The following is a 19,538-nucleotide window of genomic DNA, read 5'->3' as shown; positions in this document are numbered from 1 at the left end:
AAATTTATTTAAATTTTGATGTCCTCACTGGACTGTCAGTTTTACTTGTATTAAGGTTAGATAGAATCCTTAAATTTACTTTTTATGATGAGCTGATAAATGACTCTCATATATTAGATCATGCTGCAAGATGAAGCAGCACATATAAAGTGAAAGTTCCCTTAATGTCTTGGCATTGACAACCTTCATTAGCTTGTGCCAAAAATCCCTAACATAAGCCAGCTTTGCTTTTGTATTAAGGAGTCCAAGCTTCGAAGATAGTAGAAGGGGAAGGAACAAGCTTAGCTTCCTGTTTTAAAATATGCTTTATACCCACTATACGTCCAAATTCGTGGTCTTTACGAACGCGCTTATAAACTCATTCTCTTTCATCCTGGAGTTTTTTCTTTGCCTTAGCAAACCTCTTCTCATTCCATTAAGATTTTTAAAAAAAAATTACTAATTCTTTTAAGTAATGGATTAAATAATTTCGCATAGCTCTTGTCAGCTTAAATGTAATATAAACAACTGTTCTGTAGAACAATTTCAGCTGAAGTTGTTCCAAGAGTCCCGGATTCAACAATCATTGATATTTCTGGTTGATCAACATTCAGTCTCTGAAGTGGCTCCAGAAGTAAGCTGTTGAGTTCAGTATATTCCCGCATCGTTGTTCGCTCCGGACCCTCCTAGCCAACCTGGAACATAACTCGCTTTTGTAGTATGGGCCTTGTTCACATGGTCACTCTTATATGGCCAGATGGAGTCTTTTTGCCAGTTCATTTCAGCTGCTGTTTTTCAGTTGAATTGTCTTTATAAAACATTATATATGAACTCTTCTCAGCAAAATCTTTCTGCAGTTCAAATATGACAGAGGGCCCCGGAGGACCGAGTGGTCTAAAGCGCTGGCCTTTATCAATCACTGCCATAACACCTTTTTGTCGCGTGGGTTTGAGTTTCGGGTGCGACAAATGTGGGTGAGTGAGAAAGCTTGCCAGTAGCTTCGGGTGGATCGGTGGCTCTTACCGGGCTTTTCTCCACCATTTATACTGACCGCCATGTATCGTGTGCTGAATATGGCCTTAAACCTACAGCAACAACAACAACAGATTATTTATTCTTATTTGTTGACCGTACCCCTATCATGCTTTCGGCTGATGTAGTAATTGTTTAAATTTGGTTTAAATTTGTACATTAAATGCTAATCTCTTTGATGAACATAAGTAGGAGCGTAACTATTTCCATACAAGAACGGATTTGCATTTTGTTTCCACGCCAATCACACGTCAGTTTCTAAAATAGCATCAAAAACCTCCCTCACGCTTTGTAGGAGCTAAATCAAGGACAACTTGGAAAAGCGGATACGTCAGGGTTGTAATAATCACTTTCCGTTTTAACAGCTGCTTATCACATTGCTTCACTATTCTGACCTCTATCTGATTAACTTTATAATAAGATATTACCGGCACCTATACATGTTTGTGTTCTGCAGGGATTCCCACCAGAAACATTTTTCTCACCTATCAAAATAAGCGTGAGATATCCTGTTATTTAGGGTTATTGTTAAAAACGATATGTTCGAAATGACGCTGTAATTTGGTGGTAAATCGGAAGGCCAACGGAACAAGACTCACCTTCGCTGTCTGTCAGATCTCCCTTATTCCAAAGAGATCTTGACTTTAATCTTATTATGTGAAAATGTGAAAGCTCTGGAAAGAGGGTAATAAGTCATTCTTTGCATTGTGGTACTTCTTTCTTCGATTACATCAGCTTGAATAAAGGGCTTTATCCACATGTATGCATATGTACTGCTGTCCTTAAGCATATTACAGTGTTTCATATTTGTGTACCAGCGTGATCAAAATCAGATCTCCACTGTCCTAGGTTAAGATTTGACAGCGACCGCTTAAGGGTCATGCTCCTGTGACATTTGAATTTGTCAGTGGAAATGCAGCTTTCAAAAATCTTTAAGTGAATCAAATCGTTCGGAACACATTGATCCACTTCAGCCACACTGCTTTGTCTCCCAAACGCACAGATATGTCTTCATCTGATTGGCTGAAAAAAATAGCGATTATGATAATAGCATGGGCCACCAAAACATGACCCCCTAAGCGATCACTATCAGTGCTTCACCTAGGACAGTGGACACCTGATTTTAATCAGATTGATTTCCGTACAAGAAAAAAATATGCAGAATCCATTAGAACCCCTAATTCATATACACAAAATATAACTTGGTACAAGCATTTTCAGATTCATTTGGTTTGACAGATTCTTGCGAACATGTAAAAAATAAACCTGCCTCTTAAAATTTATTTCTGTGATAACCAATTTAATTTTCAAACAAATACCTGAGGTAATCTGTCTAGACTATTAAATCACAGGTATGATCAATCCGACTTCTAATAAAACAAAGTCGATAGAAATAGGTACTGGAAAGTGAAAAGAAACATTATAGACATTGAACTATGGACACATGGATACATTGATAGACAGATCGACAGGTAGATCTACCAGTCAGAATTTTCTGGTTACAGAATTTTTTATGTTTTTTTTTTTTCATTTTTTATTTTGGTGTGAAATCTAATAATGAATAAGATTTGAATACAAGCTGGTGGAACATTAATCCGGAACATAGTTGTTCGGAACACAGCCTGCTTTAACTGACTGGAGTGTTCCAATATGAGATGTGACAGTTTGATACGGCCCCTCACCTAGCATGACAGGCAGCAAAGCTAGCGGCTTACGATGTGAACCAATTGGTATTGCATTCATCTCGGCAAATCAGTGCTGGCGATTTATGATTCCAAATAATTTCTCGCATGGAAAGCATATTCGTGGATAAAGCTTGTGTTGAGATTGTTGACATTGGAATACGGTATCATACAATTTTAGTAGAACTAAAGCAGCGTCTCTAAGCTGACGTGTATCACGACTAGGATTTAAACTGCGAAAGGATTTTGGTCGTTGTAAATTTGTCTCAAGTAATAAAGGTAAGGTTTTATTACCTTAAATTACTAGTCTACAAGTACCATCACAAAATCAAGCGAACGGGTTTTATTTATAAAGGTGAAATTGTGACCCGCAAGGTCGATTGGGCCAATCATTCAGACTGTTATCTATATTATTTGAACAGGGGGATTTTGGTAATAAGTCAGAATGAGTTTGATAAAGGGGCATACGGTGTCACATATCAGTCTATTTATATCTGTTTTATTAATCATATCTTTAGACTAATGAAGTTAAATTCTAGTGCATACATAAAGATGATTTATACAAAAGCTGATAGTTTAAAGCGAATGGTTGGGGTGGGGATCTTAAATGTGTTTATCGATATTTACAGTGTATGCCATGCTTTTTAAGTGCAGATAAATGTATAGGTATTAAATAGGGTATCATATATATATATATATATATATATATATATATATATATATATATATATATATATATATATATATATAAGGAGGGACCTGTTTCAGATGTTTCGAAATGAAATTCCATCTGACGCGGGGGGTGGGGTGGATGACGACTAACCTGCTGATATATTATTACACAGACTTACAATAGATAAACAGTCTAACAGAGCAATAGGAAGGCAAGTTTTAAACTGCTTCCATGTTTCAACCATAAGCAAACAGCTTGATGACCGAACGGCTGTGTGCTATATAAGAACTTTATGTAAATGGAGGTTTTCTCTTAGATGACCAACTTGGTTTTGTTCTTAATATATCTTAATATATGGCTTTTATAAAATTCGGCTCCAGTCTGTTGAGTCTACTCTAGCGCCATCGATAAACCCGGACGCAACCGAGTTTTTACTTGTTCAGCGACTTGCTTGAAGAAGAAACCGTTGGTCACATGGTCATTCCGAGAAACTTTTTTAATCCATTACACGCTGTCCCTCCTTGTGCTCATTACTGGACACATTGCCTGCCTGTTGTTCGATATAGTCGAGTTTAGGCATTTACAGTGAATTAAATCCGTCATCCCATATTCTCTCTCGTTCCCACCTTCCCCTCTCTCTATCATTAGCGAGTTTTCGAGTGTACACAGTTTATCTTATGTTTGTATCTTGTGAAGAAACCACAGGCATTCCCACTGCAATGTATATATGCTTATCTAGAGTGGCACTCGACATGGTCCGGATATCTACGGTGAGGCAATATTAACCAATCCAATTGCATGCTACAAGTTTATCTCGTACAATATCGATGATTGATGCTATCTTTTAAACACCGGTTTGTTGCTGTTAAGTATGCTCTCTCTCTCTCTCTCTCTCTCTCTCGTGGATGCTAAGGCTAATAGGAAGATTTCTATCTCGCGATCTGATTACAACGTTGTCTCTCCTTGTGACACTCATTAACAATAAAAATTCCGTTCTTGCAACCATCCTCCTGTCCGTCGGTCCATCCAACCATCTATCAGAGCACTAAATTTTTTCACCAGCAGTTTCTGATTTCGTGCTATGTTCAGTAATGTCAAAAAATAAAAGTGGCTGGAAAAGCTGGTTGGTCAGTCCATATATATTCAATTTATGCAGAGCATGTGCATACCTACCTACCTCCCTACTTAACTACCTACATACAGATATACATGCATACATACATACGTATGCACGTACATATATATATTTATACAAACATATATGCATGTATATGCATACATACATACATACATACATACATACGTGTTAGAAGTAAACTATTTTTAAAGCCCTAATACTGGCCTGGAATTCGTTATTTAACGATGCAGTTTATGTTCTTGCCTTTTTTTCTTGAAACAGAAAGCTATATACGTAAAGGCATCTTGCAATCTTGCATATAAAATCCGTTCCAGGCTCACATTTTACTCAGTTTTTCGACTTTCGGGCATTTTGAGATTATTTACTGGTCTCGATTAAAATATTACATTTTAAAAGTTCAGAATTTTTTATAGAACATTTTGGAGTGTTTCAAATCTTAGGGATATCGCGATACCCGTCATCAGTTGGTTCGTGCGTCCGTTTGTCTGTTACCCTTATCTCCGCACAAACTACATAGTTACTATTAGAAGATGATGTTATCACAAAAGAAGTAGAGTCTGAAAGAAAACAGCACTGTTTTCAGAGTATAAAATACATAACTAAAAGAGAGTGGATGGCTAACGATCTTATTTATTTTGTTGAAACTTGTAAGCAATGAACTATTGTCTTTCTTCTTAATATTTCGACTTGCTTTCTTAACCCAATGTCCTCAATGTCTCGTAAATTTCTTTTACTGAAATCTTCAGACAAAAAGGGACACTATTTTAAACATCAGCTCGTTTTGTCGTCTCTCCTGTTCAGGTCTATTTAAAACTTGAAAGTCAAATCGATCTGAATTGATAGTTCAGGTTATATGTTGCAGCCAGTTTAATAAAGATACTATACATTTCAAATACAATTGCATACAGCAGGCAACTCCTATATAATTTATAACTCCGCAAAAAGTCTAACTATATTAAAGACACGGAATGCATTCCAGTATTAGAGCATAAGTAAATAGATTATTCGAATAAAAATGAATTTTATACTGCATACATGTTTTTAATCATACGTATACTCCAATAATGCCTGTTCTGATCCCATGTTGGTATACTTGATATCAACGATGAATAACGGACCTAAAACCATGAATTGTTTTTTGAATATAGCATTATTCTTAATATTAGGCCTACTTACAGAATACTCCGTTACTTAGTCTGACTGTCCTTTTTAGTCCGACCGTCCTTTTCAATCCGGCTGCCCTTTTTAGTCCGACTGTCCTTTTTAGTCTGCTTGTCCTTTTTAGTCCGACTGTCCTTTTCAGACCGGCTGTCCTTTTTAGTCCGACTCTCCATTTCAGTCTGGCTGTCCTTTTCAGTTCGGCTGTCCTTTTTAGTCCGACTGTCTTTAGTCCGACTGTCCTTTTCAGTTCGGCTGTCCTTTTTGTCCGAATGTCCTTTTTTGTTCGACTGTCCTTTTCAGTCCGGCTGTCCTTTTTTGTTCGACTGTCCATTTTAGAAATGCTTCATCAGTGGTAAAGTATGTAACATTGGAGTGTGTGAAATGGAAATTAATAAGTTACTTTTAATATGCTGTATTTTTAAGTCAGAATTGTTCTTCCATACACTAAACGAAATTTCAAGTAAATATGGAATCGTGATAGAATGGAAGTAAAAATATGAAATAGTAATGAATGACAATTATTGGATGTACTCCATAATGCATTGTATTCCATTATGGCAGCCGAGATAAGTATCCTGTAGACCAAAATGAGTAACCTGGGAAAATAGTATATCTGTGTCATCCAAGGGGGCGGGTGATACCTTGGGAAATATGCCCGTATTCTTTTATGCCTCAATTTTATTGTTCTGCAAAGTAAAGATTTTTTTTTTTAAATGTAGATGTAAAATTAAATGTGGAATATATACTTTTTTAAAGAATCACACGTACCTATTGAAATAAAGCATACCAAGGACGTTTGAAAATATTTCAACTGGTTATTAGTAACTTAATAGACCTGTGTAAATTTTAGCGTATTCTTTTACCTATGTTATTGGCCAGATGTATGCTAGATTCTCTATATTGCACAGTATCCTGTTCGTACGAGTGCTTTATAAACCTGGTTGATTTACAGTTGACGGAAAATTCAAAATGGCTGCGCGCGTTCCACCAGCCCGGGGTGATTTTGTAACCAACTCTTTTCTGACAGCGATGAATAATATAATACATGTGCAAATTGCCCAAGGGTATGGAATGAAAACATGTTTCCACTGAGCTTACTTATAACGTCTATACTAGTACATCACTGAGTTACTGTCAACATCTTCATTTTTTAAATATAACACAAACACCACGTGAATGTACATACATTCTATGACTAGGAAATATTCAATAAATAATCACTTGAACTATTCACACAAATCTAAAAGGAGCTGTTGAAGTAAATTTTGAAGAAGAAAAGAAAACTTTAAACATTATATAATTTTTATTGATGAGTCATTTTAAATATATTTTCATTTTGAACGTAGAAAACTATTTGAAGTATTGAGTCATGTGTCAATTATTAATGACTTCCGTTTCCGACTAGTTTTAAGGCGAATATTGTGTTCAATGACTACTAAACTATATTGAATTGCATAGGCATTTATTTTAGTATTTACGCAAGAAGAAAGAAAAAACATGTTGTTTTGGGTTTAACGCCATTTTTGAGCGCATGATTGACTATACATGGCGGCCAATATAGCTGGTAAGGGAGAACTAGGAAAAACCACAGAGAGAACCACTAACCCACGGGAAGCTACTGACAAGCTTTCTCACAATCCCGAGGTTCGAACCCACGGGTATAGAAAGTGAGATGGCGAACGCTTTAGACCATTCTGCTACTTAATGCCCGTCAAAAATGAAGTACATCGCGCTAAAAATGGTACAGTACATTCTTCCAGATGAAACGTTTTTATGAAGTAAAACATTTTAATTGGGACCGCTCCGGTGGCTTAGTGGTTAAAGCGTCCGTCTCGGATTCGGACTTACAAAAATGGTACTAACAGTTGCCTCGCTAGGTGCTCAGCATAAAGAGGTTGGTGTTAGGACTGGTCGGCCTGGTGTCGGGATAATATGACTGGGTGGGACATTATGCTACATGTCTGCGGCATGATGCCCCAGTGCTAGACATCACTATAAACTGCCACACAGCAGACATCGTAGCGATATGACGAAATTGAAAAGCTAAGACAGGAAAGCTAAGAAACGTTATTATTAAAAAGTAAAATGAATGGAATCTTATACTACATCGGGGTACCGCGAGAAGTTCTGTACCGCGATATACCGCGATATTTCCGAACGTACAGCGATATGTATCATGGAATACTCAGTTATACTGGGGACAAACAATTCTATGTTGAGGGACTGGGACCTGGCACAGTTTTGTTTATTTTCCGTCTGTCAATAGCTGGAGAAATATCTTTTACTGATTCAAAGGAAAATGATACCATATTATTTTCATTATACCATTTTTGAAATAGAATTAAATATCTTGAGATAAAAGAAAAGAAAACATTACAGATTAAAAGTAAATCACAGCTTCCCCCCCACACACACACACAAATTAAAATGGTTACACCTTATACAAAATGAATTTGCTATGTGTATGTTAATTTTTGTAGAAGTTGTAATCTGAAAATTCTACTAAAGTGGGATGATTAAGGTCACACTATAGCTAATACTATGAAAGACGTCGTGGTGACCTTAGAGAGCCTATTGATAGAAAAAGAAGTTTTTATACTGAAGCCTACAATTTACTAGCTACACAATTGATATGATAGACAAGGAAGCTTTTAGTCGGATGCCAACACCCGGGAAATATAGTTGTCAGGGTGGACAAGTACAAATACTACACACTGACTCAACAAAGGATAATATATGTTAGATAAAGTTCAGACAAAATACAACTGTGCTCCTGAAAATTGTAGGATGCTTCGCAGTCTCACAGAGGGAATCATGTGTTTAACACATTAGTAAAAAAACTTTTTAAAAAAACAAGTGACAGAAGTTTTCTGAGTTTTTATTTTAATCTGATTTTTTTTTCTCCAGACGTTGAACTTGGTCCGAATGTCTGTCACAAAATTCCATTTTGCGACCGCGTTGGCATAGGTGACAGTAATATTCACCATAAATTTATGACTGATATAGCTGTTTTGTAAAAAGAAAAGATAAGTTTTTAATTATTTTGTCACGAATAATAAAAACACCCTGTTCATGTCATTCAAATCTTGAAATTTGAGGTTATGGTAGCAAACATTAATCTGAGTTTCTTTTATGCGAGAACATCATAAAATAATAGCAAGTGTTTCAACTGGTCTTTTGGTATATTTGATTCTGAAGTAAACTAAGTGTACATTCTGTAGAAACCGAATAAATTTTAAATAACAAAGAATTATGCACATGGCTATTTCTATCGTATATGTACTGTACATTTTAAGAAAATAAATAATTTTAGATAACGTATAAATATTTTAATGATCATCAGCTGCAGCCAATGTAGAGGATTGCTTGACTGGACGGCATCGTATGATTGGACGGCATCGCATGATTGGACGGTATCATATGATTGGACGGCATCGCATGATTGGACGGTTTCATATGATTGGACGGCATCGCATAATTGGACGGTATCGTATGATTTGACGGTATCGCATAATTGGGCGGTATCGTATGATTGGACGGCATCGCATAATTGGACGGTATCGTATGATTTGACGGTATCGCATGATTGGACGGTATCGCATACGATTGTTCATCAAAAATCGTTTTTCGCCTGCAAAAGCAAATCCTATGCAGATTTTTTTTTTTAAAAAAAACAAAATTTAACGTTTTTTTAAGGACCAATGCAGAACTTAACCTGGTGTGTAACTCTCGACACCTTCGTCATTGTCACTTGATTTCGACGACGAGTCGGAGGCGGATATTTAATGTTAAACGGTACTTTCAACACATTATTGGCAATATCTTGCCGAGGAAACGGAAAGTTATTCATTTTACCACACTAAAGCAGCCGACTAGAGTGGCCTGGGCATGTAGTGAACCCCTCTGATCCTCGATTACGAGTCCAAAACTGTTACAAAAAAAAAACTAAAAACTACCACGGCTCCCAAAGAATATATTGATAAAAATCACGCGCGCGCGCGCGCGCGCACACACACACACACACACACTCACACATTGTAATCTCGCCTTGACGTATCCAATCACGTGTTTTTAGCAATGCCCTCATACATGGATCATCTGTAATTCGTTTCCATGCTGCTTGTTTTGAGAACAGTATTTATGTTAAAGTGTGTCAAAACTTAAATTGATGATTCAGAAGAAAATTACTTATTCGTGCTAATTAGCGTCTCAAAAAAATTTGATGTAGCGAAATGCTTTGAAATGCTTTTTAAACTTTTTTCAATACCATATCGAGACTGCAGTATTTGCACATTATCACAATGAATAGATTTCTTTGAAATAGAAGGGAAATAAATGTCTTGTAAGACATTGTCAGGAGATTTCTCGTAAGCATCGAAAGAAACCTATATATCGCGTTAGCTTGCCCTGTACGTGAACTGATGGTATGTCGTTGCGTCAATCATGTGTCATGCGTCGACCATCCTAGCTCCGTCGTACATTCTGTCAATCACACGTCATGCGTCGACTATCCTAGTTCCGCCAATTAATTTTGTCAATCACGCGTCATGCGTCGACTATCCTGGTTCCACCATACACTTTTGTCAATCATGCGTCATACGTCGACCATACTAGTTCCGTCATATACTTCTGTTGATGACTGACTTTAAACATCTGATGAACTGTTTGACCAGTTTTGATCAAACTCGACATTGAATATTTCAACATAAAGGTCTCACAATCGTTCGCTTATTATTACTATTACTTAATGTTAGGACTGGTCCGTCTGGTGTCAGGATAAAGTAAATTAGAATTCCATAACATTATATTGCGTCTTAGGTCATGTGAAATTTGAACATATAGTGGTCATGATAAATAAATGATTCATTCCTCTTTTACGATCGGCCAGTGGAATCATGTACAGTTGTGTTCATATATAATTTGAGGGCTATTATGTATTTAAATTATTCATTACAAAGTGCCCATTGACATTTGCACTAACACATGCCTTAGAAATTGTAGTGAGCACATTAAAGACTTTGTACATCAGGACAATCAAGGCTACTAGTACTTCAGAACATTCAAGACTATTGGAATTCTATTCTTTTGGGCTTGTGATAGGAACTTTAGGATTTTTTTTGATTTAATTCACAATATTGTTCATCTTAAATGTCCACTTTGTAACTTGGAAGAATTTTCTTTGTTGAATTTGACTTATGTTGTTGGTTTCGCTTCTTTCTGTTGCATAGTTTAAGACCATAGAGTCGTAACAGATTGGATGCTGTTTCGGAATCTGAATTTCTTTAAAACAGTTAAGAAATATAAAAATTGGCTTTAAAATTTAAATTGTCATTTCTCCGAATACACATTGACTCTGGAAAAGATTTTAATTTAACATACTTGCGAAATCGCTAGTGAAAACAGCAAGCGTTGACAGTGTCAGATAAGGAGGTGAACGCTGTTTCAGATCTGACCCAGGGAGGGAAAGAGACTATGAAAATGGATGACTGGCTTGAGCTTGCCAAATATTATAATCTTTCTCTTTCTGAAGCGAATGCATCTTTAACAGCGCAAGAAATAAAGAATATTTTGATTTAGTAGTTGGTGTGAAATGAATTTTGGACGACAGTCGATATTGCTTGGGTTTCATTCGTCATTCTGTCCCTCATTTTGATAGGGAAAAAAGGAATTACGGTTTTAAAAAGCCAGATGGAATTGGAATGATCAAATCTTCATTTTCAGAAGAAAAAAAAAAGGCAAGGCAAATTCAGAAAGAGAAAGATGATAGGGAAAGGCAAATTCAGAGAGAGAGAGAGAGAAATACGAATTCAGAGATAGGAAGAGGAAAAGTAATGCAGATAGAGACAGTGAGAGAAAGAAAAGGATGGAAGTGCAATTCAGTCACAAATAATTTTAAAGAAAAAGTAGTAGATGAATACTTTCCTCACTCAGAAAATAGCGGAAACCTTCAAATGGCCAGGAGAGCTTTTAACTTTGTTATTACAAAGTGTACGTATTGTCAGAGCTCGTGATATTTACGTTTCACAGTCGGTACAACAGAGTGATGATTATGGTGTTGTTAGGGAATAAACCCTGAAGGGGTATGAGTTGGCACCTGAGGCATATCGAAATTGGTTTGGTTATTCTAGGAAACAAACTGGACAATCCCATGTTGAATTTGCAAGAGGAAAAAACCCAACTATTTGATTGTTGTTGTTGTTGTTGTGGGGTTTAACGCCATTTTTCAGTACGATAGGCTATACATGGCGGCCAGTATTAATGGTGGAGGAAGAACCCGGAAAACCCCGGAAAGAACCACCGACCCACGAGAAGCTACTGGCAAGCTTTCTCACATGCCCACATTGGCTGAATCTTAGACTCGAACCGCCGCAGACGGAGGTGAGATGGCAGTGATCCGTAACGAAGAGCGCTTTAGACCACTCGGCCACTCGGGGCCCCCCAACTATTTGATATATGGCATTTAGTGAAAGCGATTGATATAGGTTACGATGATTTTACATAGCTCGTATTCATTGAACAGTTCTAGAATTGCATTTAATACTGTTGTCTAGACTTACTTTAATTAACAAAATGTCGAAACTTTGGAAAATGCTGCTTGCACAGCTGATCACTATTCCTTGACTCAGCACGTTTCATTTGTCAGTAAGTCCTCCTCTCAGTAGTCTTTTGTATTTCAACAAACAATTAAACTCATTCTCATACAAGTGCTTTCAAATTCAGAATCTAAGACAAATCGGAAATCCTGATCTAGTTCAATGTGCACTTTTTGTAAAAGAAATGGCACGTCATTTCCGATTGCTACAGGTTGAAAACTAAGCAACGGAATAAGGCATAACTATTCCAAATGCTCTCATTTCAAAGAGTTCAAAGTCACGTTCTTGTATTGAAAGCATACATCGTTTAAGTCAAATATACCCCCACTTTGGCTCTTTTTTAAATAATTATTAACCATTCATGTCGAAAGGTTCTATATCACATTTTGGTGATTCTATGAAGCCTATTCCTTTTAAAATATTAAGGGACACAGGAGCTTCTCATAGTCTTTTATTATCAGGTATTTTGTTTTCCTTTGTCTGAGAGGTCTTCCTTTACTAAACGTTTTCTTATTCAGGAAGTAGAGCGTGACTTTATTAATGTTCCTCTTCACTGTGTTAATTTGACATCAATTTTCGTCTCAGGACGTTTGTAGCATTGACATCCTTGCATATAGAGTGGATTTATTTATTACTTGGCAATGACTTAGCTGTAGATAAGGTTGTGGCTAATCCGCTTGCAACTGGCAGGCCTTGTTTTGGATTAAAACGTTGATACACTTGAGAGTGAAATCACTGAAATGTATCCAGCTTGTGCAGTTACCAGATTTATGGCAAATAAAGCTTCTGAGAAATTATTCCTCAAACAGACACATAATATCCTTTTTTTCGCTACTCGTTAGCTTTACTTTAATCAGGGTAACAAAAACAATCGCCCGTTGTCGAAGAAGTACAAGATCGTGAGATTTCCTGTTTGTTTCAAAGAGCTGTTAGTGACACTGAAAATACACAAGCCCCAATTTGTTATATTGTGATAAAATGGGGATTTATGAAACTCCCTTGGCCTGAACTTTAGGAGTCAGTAAGACTTATCACAAGATCCTGAATCATTTTTACTGGGCGAAACTTAAAAGTGAAGTTTTTAAACATTGTAGATCTTGTCACACTTATGAAATTGTATGAAATCCAGTCAGAGGATACCAGGTTCATCTGCATCCCGTTCCTGCATTTGACGAACCATTTAGCAAAATAATTGTAGACTGTGTCGGTCCTTTACCTAAGACCAAGGCGGGCAACAAATACTTGTTGACTATAATGTGTGCGTCCATCACATTTCCAGAGGCAATTCCTTTGAGAAACATTAAAAGCTAAAACCATCGTAAAAAAAGCTTTGATAAAGTCTTTTTTATAATTTGTTGCCGTCTCAAATCTGTCTAGTCTGATCAAGGGTAACGTTTTAGACTATGATTTTCCAAAAAGTTATGAATAAATTAGGCATTCAGCAGTTCAAATCTTTCGCCTATCACCTTGAAAATCAACGGGCCTCGGACAGATTCCATCAAACTTGAAAGAAAATGATTCTTCATATAGCTTTGGTATAGGAAAGGACTGGGATGAACGTGTTCATTTACTGTTATTTGCTATGAGGGAAATCAGTCAAGAATTATTGGGTTTTAGTCCTTTTGACTAGTTTTTGGACATACTGTCCCCGAACCATTGAATATTTTAAAAGCGAAATTTCTTTCAAGTGAAGATTCCAAAATTATTTTTGGCTATGTCTCTGATTTCTAAGATAAGTTGTCAAAAGCTTGTGAAGTATCAAGAAATAGTCAAAACTGAAACTAATGTGTGACAGAAAAAAAGACGTTTTCAGCTTTGTGATAAGAGTTCTGGCTCACTTTTTATACTTCAAAATCATCTTTTTCAGAATGTTATGGCCCTTATACAATCAAACAGAAAGTAAGTTATCATTATCACTCATGGGAAGAGGAAACAAACAACTTTGTCATATAAATATGTGAAAAAAGTATTTTGGTTGGGAGCGTCCAGGTAATTATTCAGTCAATTTAGTTGTACCTATCCCATACAGTAAGGATTTAAGCGATAAAATGCCAGCTGACTATATTAACTTTGCTTGAATCAGTCTTCGGAATTCAGAAATATTAGAGAATCTGGACTAGAAGCTTTCACATCCAAAACCATGGGAAAGGAGCAAATTAAACCAGCTATTATGGGAATATGGGCACTTGATTCAGGATGTTCCAACACGGACAAATATAATATATCATGTGGTTCAGATTGTAGATTCGACGACTGTAAAACAGCACCCTTACAGGGTGAATTCTTTTAAGCAAGTAGGAATGTTTGAAAAAAGAAATTAATTATCTACTGGAGAATTGTTTCATATAACCAAGTAAAAGTAACTGGATTTCACCATATAATCTTGTGATTAAACCAGATAATACATTTTGAATGTGTATCGATTGTAGAAAAGTTAATAGTGTCACCAAACTGAATTACGTCGAAAAAATTGGAAATGCAAAATAAGTCGCTAAGTTTGATCTTTTAAAAGGATTCTGCCACATTTCAATCACGGAAAGAGCAAACTAATTTTCGGATTTGCAGCACTAGAGGGACTTTATCAATATAAATTGATGACGTTTTGTATGAAAAATTATCCGTCAACATTCCAGTTTTATATAAACACGATATCGTGTGGTCTACATAATTGTGACACATTGATGATGTAATCGTCTGCAACGATGCCTTGTAAAGGTCATTTGAAAAGTATTCGTCAATTCTGTGACCCACTCAGTGATGAAAATATGGCGGGTAACTAAGGTAAAACTGAGTTTGTGACACATTTTAGGACATATTGTGGGACACATATTGAACATGCAGAAGTTAATATCAGTGCTATCTCTGAATTCCCAGCGCATTTGTAGTAAAAAACAACAGATGTGATTTTTGGTTTGATTCAATATGATTGGACATTCTACTAGAATTTTTCATAATTACCGAATCTCTGACAAATCTGATGAGTAAGTGTCATTGGTCTGTCACGTGTCATGAATCTTTTGACACAGTAAATGTCATACTTAAAGGTGCACCAGATCTTTCAACTCCAAATGACAATTAATTATTTAAAATGCCTGTTGATGCAAGTAATGTAGGGTTTATTGATTGAAGACGATATAACGGTGTGGATCATTTAGTATGATATTTGTCTTAAAAAAAACAAACACTAACCAAACACCAGAGAAATTATTCTACAATCGAGACGGAATGTTTGGCTTTGATATTGACTTTTCAACATTTTAGATTTAGTTACATTCCTGCTCGGAGTATTGTGTTCATTGATCACAATCCTCTTTCTTTCTTTAGCAGAAGGCAAAAATCAAAGACTATAGAGGTGAAGTTTGATGTCGCAGGAATATAACATTGACATTAGGTGAATCATGGGAAAAGATAATGTGATTGCAGATGCAATGTCACGTGTATGGAGGTGTTGTTTTTATTTTATTTGTTTTTGTGTAGTTCATAAAGCATATTCATTTGTAATTTTAATTGTCATAGTATCTTATGTTTATTCGACAAATATGTATAAAAAAGGAAAGTTGTATTTTATAAATCTTTCTTTGACATTATGAAGAGAGGTGAATATTTCCTTTATATTGTGTGCTTGACCGTTTTGTTCGTCATTGAGAGGTGTCGATGGAGTATTTGCATATCTGACTTCTGTCTTGATTGTAACTAATAAATAATATGTTTACTAAAATTTTAATCCAAGGCCTAACCTTGTTTATGTGTTCGTGGAATTTTGCATAGGACTAAAAGTGTGTGTGTGTGTGTGTGTGTGTGTGTGTGTGTGTGTGTGTGCCTTGAAGAATAAATAATTCATTGTCTTAAAATCTTTTATGGAATCATTTACAGTTGTGTTCAGATATGAATTTTGAGGAATTGTTGAATTAAATTATTCAACGGAGTTACAAATTGTTCATTGGCATTGGGATAAACACATTACTCTAGGATTATTGTGAACAAATTCAAGATTATTGGTACACCAAGACTATTGAATTTCATTCGGAACATTTATTTGAACTTGTGATAGTACCTGTACGATTGTTTTAATAGTATTTCATAATACAGTAAGTGTTCTTAAGTATTCACTTTGTAACTCTGAGAAATAAATTGTTTGTTGACTTTACTTTAGTGTTTGCACACCTTCCTATTTGTTTGTACCCCTTATCGAATTTAAAAACGGAAAGCATCAAGGACATAAATGAATATAAAACTTATTTCATTCACTGATTTATGATTTTTAACCTGACTGACGCCAAGTGGTCCCTGATATTGTCGCCTTATTGGCGTTTCAAAGCAAACGGAAGCTTCCGATATAAACAAGCATACAGACTACTCAATGTCCCTTTCTGATTTCATGAACAGTCCATTTCAGTAAATACTGTGTCGTCTGCGTCCAATATTTGCAATGTTTAGGTTTAATATTTCTAAAACAAATTGAACAAATAAAATGGAGGAAATCTTGCATACCCGGGCTCAAAGAGATGTAACTCCAGAATTTATTGAACTTTTGAAATCTGACTGGCCGATTTACTAACGAACGTCCGTCGGATCCGAAACGCCAACAAGTTGACGATGTTCGGGACCACCTGGCGACAATCAGGTTAGAACTTATAAATGAAAGACTGAATTGACTATAATTTGAATATACTGCCCCGATCGTTTTTTATCCCCCCCCCCCGATTTTAGAAAAAAAGAAAAGAAAAATGTTACAAAAGATGAACAGAACTTACTCAGTTCATTTATTGATTTATAATTTCAAACCTGATTATGCCCAGGGGGGTCCATAATACAGCTATCGCCTGGGCGTTTCACTCCAAATGGAAGTTTTCAGTGTAAATGACGACCATGCTCGCCAGTCATTTACAGTTCCTGGACATGTCCATTTCCAGTTCCTGGACAAGTCCATTTTCAAAGAAGGGATGTATGTACAACTACACATGTATGTACATAGATGGAAAATACTACGTCGTCTGCTTCTGATATTTACAAAGTCGAATCGAGCAAAGGAATAGACTGACAACTACAAATTTACCTTTCACCTGGATTTAACAAGCGGTGTAATTTCTCTTTTCATGCGTACAAAGAAATATAACTCTAAACTCTCAACATTATGGTAATTTACGAATTATCTGGCAGTTACCGAATATGATGAACTACGTCACGGTGTTGTCGGAGGAAAAGAGACTAGCCCATAGTGTAAGCAATATGGCTCCGTCTTAGTATGGAAAGTCCGATAAGCTTGAAAGGCGCAGAGGAAGCTAGTATTATGGCTAGTCTGGTCACAGGTTAGAAGTTATAAACCAGGGAATAAATTGGCTAAGATCTGTGCGCTTTCATTCACATTAAAGTCTTCCATTATTGAAATCGGTAGAGGGTACAAACAAACATGGAGGTAATATCAGACTAAAGTGTTGTCCATTTTTTTTAAATATCATTTGAGCCTTTTGCTTTTAAAATCGGGAGTGGGGTGTACAAACAAACGGGATGGTGTGTGAATACTATAAACTTCTTTGCTTCGCTTCTTTCTATTATATAGTTTAGGAACTAGTGTCGTAACAATTATATATTGGCATAAACGTCAAGTTCAAATATCTGGTGACAGCAGCGACTGTAAATTTTATTGTGCTGTATTTGCGCTTGATAAGCTGTTTTGTGCATTGTGCAATCACGGTAATGGCAAGGAGTTGTGGTTGCTAAGTATATGATGTTATTTATTGAAGTTTCAACCCCTGCGTGCATTTTGTTTAAAAACCTGAGATATATATATATATATATATATATATATATATATATATATATATATATATATATATATATATATATATATATATTACATGATTTTGGTAAGTCACAGCTTAAAATGCCCATAGTTTATTAACTTATTTGATCACCTCCAATTGTGATTCATTTGCACCCCAGGGGCAAGATTAGAGAATTGCACATCTGCCATGATATGGATTTGTTTCCATAAGAATTAACACTTCACTGTCAACAAGTTTTGTCGAGCACTGTTATCTATGGGTGGTAATGACTAGTACATGAAATAGAGACAGGAATGTAAAGTTACTGTATTATATGATTGGTTATTTTTTGGGTCCTGAAAGGCAGACACTATTAAAATTACCACGATTTCACAAAACGCTTCTGTACCCCGATCCCCTCCCCATTCCCCACCTGTCATGACATGCATCAATTTCTATATCAGCGCAATGACAAAAATTAAATGGTGCAAAACACTTTTGTACCCTGACCCTTTTCCCATTCCCACCTGCCTTGATGTACATCGATTTCTATATCAGCACGATGACAAAAATACTAAATGGAGATATCAACTAACTTACGGGTCAGAATTTCTGGTAGGTGGAAAAATTCGGATTATTTGAATCCCACCTTATTCAAATCTTTGAATATTTAATTTCTAACATATTTTAAATAAAGCTTCTTAAGTCTGGAAATAAATTGCCACATGCATTATGGTGCCCGATATCTTCCAAATCAAAAATTAGTGATATTTCCAGACTGCATTAATTGTTGCAGTTAATGAAACTACAGGTTATTACAGAGTAAATCTCTTTAGATGCACAATGCCTACTTTTCATTTGTTACTACAAGGGATGACGTCAAGGGTAGAATCACGCATATGGATGTAATTTGCGTACCTTTTAGACTTTCTAAGTACCTACGTGATATTTTTTTTTAGTTATGCTCTCTCTCTCTCTCGTCTGAAAAAATTAAATGTTTGGTCTCTGTCGACTTAAACGAGAGTTGACAAAAACCAATATAAGTTTATGTTATGTTGACCTTTTGGAGTATCAATCCACCAATGTTCAGCAGCCGACCAGAGAAGAAATTCCTGTATGTTTTGAATGACATATTTGCACTGTCAGAAGCTTGAAGGATGTGATTTACATTTTTATTCTTCATGTTCAATATCAACATTTACAGTCATCTAATCTGGAGGCAAATGTTGGTTACTACTTCGGTTCGAACAAGTCAATGTTTTTAATTGTCTCTATACCAGGTTTAGGCTATTATAAACTTTAATTCGACCAATCTGATTAAAATGAGATCTCTTTTGTTATATATGAAGATCTGACAGCAACCGCTTCGGGGTCATGCTCTGGTAACCTATGTTATTACCATAATCGCTAATTTTATCAACCAGTAAGATGAAGTCTAATATTTTCGCGGTTGGAGACAGAACACTGTGGATGAAGAGCATGAATGTGTACCGAACTGGTTGATATACTTCCAGA

General features: G+C 36.0%; 1 protein-coding gene across 2 annotated transcripts in view; it reads left to right on the top strand.

The window, feature by feature from the left end:
• Positions 1-2,246: 2,246 nt before the first annotated feature.
• The window catches only part of LOC149802536 (cGMP-dependent protein kinase 1-like), a 248,197-nt gene continuing 230,905 nt past the window's right edge, over positions 2,247-19,538 (top strand). For both annotated transcript variants that reach the window (XR_016420045.1, XM_089951780.1), the window contains exon 1: positions 2,247-2,972. The gene's annotated coding sequence lies outside the window, so the exon portion shown is untranslated. The remainder of the gene's footprint in view (positions 2,973-19,538) is intronic.

Source organism: Sinohyriopsis cumingii, chromosome 3 (genome assembly GCF_028554795.1).
Source record: "Sinohyriopsis cumingii isolate HCF-2022 chromosome 3, ASM2855479v2, whole genome shotgun sequence".
Classification (NCBI taxonomy): Eukaryota; Metazoa; Mollusca; class Bivalvia; order Unionida; family Unionidae; genus Sinohyriopsis; species Sinohyriopsis cumingii.
Note: the sequence above shows the minus strand (reverse complement) of the source record. Positions and strands in the feature narration are given on the sequence as shown.